Source organism: Zootoca vivipara, chromosome 2 (assembly GCF_965207765.1).
Source record: "Zootoca vivipara chromosome 2, rZooViv2.hap1.1, whole genome shotgun sequence".
NCBI lineage: Eukaryota > Metazoa > Chordata > Lepidosauria > Squamata > Lacertidae > Zootoca > Zootoca vivipara.
The window spans coordinates 3,127,665-3,131,321 of NC_142584.1; the positions used below are offsets into that span (position 1 = coordinate 3,127,665).

Below are 3,657 nucleotides of genomic sequence, written 5' to 3' on the forward strand. Positions count from 1 at the left end.
GGCAGACAGTTTTGCTGATAAATAGTGGTCGATATTTTGAATGCCAAGATACTCACCGGTCCCTTGTTCACCTTCATATGGTTCTAGAGAGAGAAATTAGGAAAGTATGAGAACTCTTTCCCGTCATTGGCAGCCTAGGTTGGCTGAAGTTGTTCTACTGCTCTATTTATTTAAACCTCATGAAAATTCATCAGCATTTTGGTGCCAATTTCCCCAATAAACACATTTTCTTTATCCTTCCATCGGACGAAATGATAAATGAGTGTCAACTACTTACGTGCGGACACCATGGCAAAAGCAACCCAAACAACCAAAAGGAGGACCCAGAATTTCATAATGATCACTGAAGAGGAAAGGAAGATTCTCAAGACTCTTGGAGGGATGTCACAAACTGACGGTTCACCTGGATCCAGCTTCTCTTTCTTATAAAGGCACAACCTTCCAATCAAATTGTGTTGGCTGAGCTGGTGCAGTTTTGGAGCCTTGAACGGATTAGCCAGTAAGTAACCTTTTCCTGTGAAAACACACACACACACCCGGTAAAAATCAACAAGACAGCATGTGATGGTGTGTGCAATGTGCCAGGGGCTATGTGCCCTTTCTTAGGATTAAGTCTTGGTTTTCAACTGCCACTGAATTCAATCTCTGCCTCACTTCCAAGAAGGGACCCTTAGATAAACTAGGGCCAACAGCAAACCAAGTGTTTGTGAAAGCGTTCAAACTCCTTCACACACTGCCAACTGGGAATGTGGCCTTCTGCCTGACATTGCAGCATTTGAGCATCTAAGTAGAGAAGGCCTTTTCTTTTTCCATTTCCCCTTCCCACCACCACACGCTTTTCAAAGTTGTTTTCACCTGTCCCCTTACTCCCCTTCTTCTTTCCACGTTCAACTTGTAACTTGTGCCTTATTCCCTTCTTCAAAACCTGCCACTTTCTTTCATCTCATTTCTGGTTCTTTTACAATCCCTCCCCGCCCCCCGATCAGCTGTCTTTTTTAAAAAATAATTTTTATTGGATTTTACATAGAAAAAAAAGTAAAAAAAGAAAAGATAATAAAAATAGGAAAAATACAGAAAAAAAAGAAAAAGAAAGATTATATAAAACAACATCATCAAATCTTGTCTCCCACAATTCTTCACATATTATATAACAATAGGATGTATAGACATTCTTCAGCTCCAATTCTAAACTTTTTGGACTTCCTCATTCCCCCTTATTGGGTTCTCAATAATATACTCATTCTTGCAGTTTCTAATTCTATATTCCCATTCTCTCTTCCAAATTATAGCTTCTTTTTAAACATTGACCCTTCAGCCTTCACTTTTCCATTTTTACCTTAACATTCTCTACCCTTTATCCAGAAAAAATCAAACATAACTATTAAAACACTTCACTCCCTTAATATTCCCTCCCACCAGACTAAGTCTACCCCCCTTTCCTTGGAATCGGTGTCTCCAGAGACTTCATCCAGCTCCTTAATATGTTCCAGATTCAGACCATTTTTATCAGTCAATAGGAATTAATACAATTCTCCCTCACCCCACTCCTGCTCTGTCCCAGTCTAAATTTTGCCGAACCCTCTCCCCCTTCTTCTGTATTTCCCAGATTTTGTTTCCAACTCTGTTCTCTATCTTCTGCCCCCCACCTATTTCCTTCTCCCCCTCTCTCACTGGGGTCTTAACCTTTTTGTTTTTTCCATTTTGGGGGGGCTTTTGAAACCTAGCCCTTCCCTGTTTCACTTCTCTCACCAGTGAAACAGTGATTTCTTCTTGGTTCCCTCCCTGCTCCACCTCTCCCACTGATGGAACAGTGATTTCTTCTTCCTTATAAAAAAACAACCATTGATTCAGCAAATTGTCTTTCAAAATTATAGTTCTCCTCATTCTTTTCTGAAGTTTCCCCAAAAATCACATCACAGTGTATGACTTCTTCTGGTCGTTCTTGTTCTCCCTTCTCCTCCTTTCTAAGTTCAGATGTTTCATCTATTCTGATATTCAATACTGGTAATTCCTCAGACCTCTCATCCATATACAGTACATCCAGTTTGGAAATGTGGATCTCCTCTGTCAGTTCCAAAATTGTTTTTAAAATCAACGTCTTCCACTGTGTGTCTTCCATATCAGCATCTAGAAACTTCTCTCCCTCCTCCTCCATGTTTGTGGCAGGCAGGAAGTGTATTATTATTGTCCTTAATTTGTATTACTCAATATTGTGAAAAAAGGAAAGTTCTGTTTGGTCTGAATCCTGCTTCTATTTCTTTCCTTCTTCTTTTTCTTTTAACTCCCAGATCCAAGTCAGTACTGAGCAGCCTTGAAGTTTGCTATTGAAACAAATCCTCTTTATTTAGCTGCAGCTCTCAGTCTCTCACTCTCAGGCAGACACATTCCTTTCTATTGTGACGTCACAAAGAGAGCTAGTCGAGTCTTCCTTTGACCCGGTTCCAAGTTCACAGGGGGGCTCTTCCTCAACAAATACACTTCCGGTTCACCGCGCTGGCGATGTTTAAGTATGTTTTAGCTGGCGATGTTTAAGTATGTTTTAGCTTTTCCCCTTACTCTGCCTTGGGGAAAAGTCCTTAAAGCAGTATTTCAAGATAGTCCAAGCTACTGCATCGCACAGTACCCATTTTGGGGGGGGGGCTGACTTCCCTTTTAAGCCTCCTCCCAGCGCCAAATTCTTAATCCCAATCAATAAATTTTAGCTTGCTTTTTCCAAATCTTGACTTTTTTAGGAAGAATCCACCGCTTGCAGGCTGCAGGCTAGGGGCTTCGCTTCATGGAGGTGGCGATGGTGCCCAAAATGGCTCCCGTGACTGCCACTCCGCTGGCTCTCGGGGGCTCTACTGGCACCCCGGGCAGTGGAGGAGTCACGTTTGGAGCTCTGCCAGGCTTGCTGTGCCCCCGGGACGCTCAACCTGGGGTTTTAACGGGGATCCGCGTGCCCCCACGGATTTTCCCCGCCTCCGCGATGCCAAAAACCTCAGAGACGAGGTTTTTTGCGCCTTCTCGCCAGCGCAGTGAACCGGAAGTGTATTTGTCACTAATATCAAAGGTTTATAAATATTATCTTGCTTTCAGATTCCCTTCTGGCCTTTTGCCCCCAGACCTTTTTCCTTCTTCCTCTGAACTTCTGTCTTGTGGTCACTTGTCCTCGACATGAAAGGTGTTGCTGGTGGCGGCATTGGCCCTGTCCAAAGGCTATGGCCTGGGGAGGGGCTGGGGTATGCAAGTGAGGAAGCACTGGGCAGGCTGTGACATTGTGACCCACCTGAAAGTGACCCAAAGCCAACAGCTTAGTCCTGGCCCAGCCCACTCTTTCAGGAGCAATGGTCTAGCCTGCAGGTCAGTGGTCCTCTAAGGGTGTAGCACATCACACTGGTTTGGCGGGAGAGGATGGGAAGTGCGGGGAGAAGAGTCAAAGACGACAATCAAAGAAATATTTCAGTGTAGTATAGTATGGATGATTTTTTATATATGTATTTACAGACTATGGATAGATTCCCCCCCCCAAAAAAAATCAAGTACTGCTAGGAGTTGTTTCTTTCGGTTTTCCAATACATTTCTTACCAATGAAAAAAATGGTGTGGCGCAAGCCAATTTTTATACTGAAAGTTTGAGGACCACTGCTCTAGGTACACATGATGCAATATAGGACAT

At 43.2% G+C, this 3,657-nt stretch overlaps 1 long non-coding RNA gene across 1 annotated transcript in view; it reads right to left on the reverse strand.

Annotated features, from left to right (window-relative positions):
• Window positions 1-388, reverse strand: part of LOC118081447 (uncharacterized) — a 1,587-nt gene extending 1,199 nt beyond the window's left edge. Inside the window, exons 1-2 of the long non-coding RNA XR_004692079.3 lie at window positions 278-388; window positions 57-83 (exon numbers count right to left, since the gene is read on the reverse strand). This is a non-coding gene — a long non-coding RNA (uncharacterized LOC118081447). The remainder of the gene's footprint in view (window positions 1-56; window positions 84-277) is intronic.
• Between the last annotated feature and the right edge of the window lie 3,269 nt (window positions 389-3,657).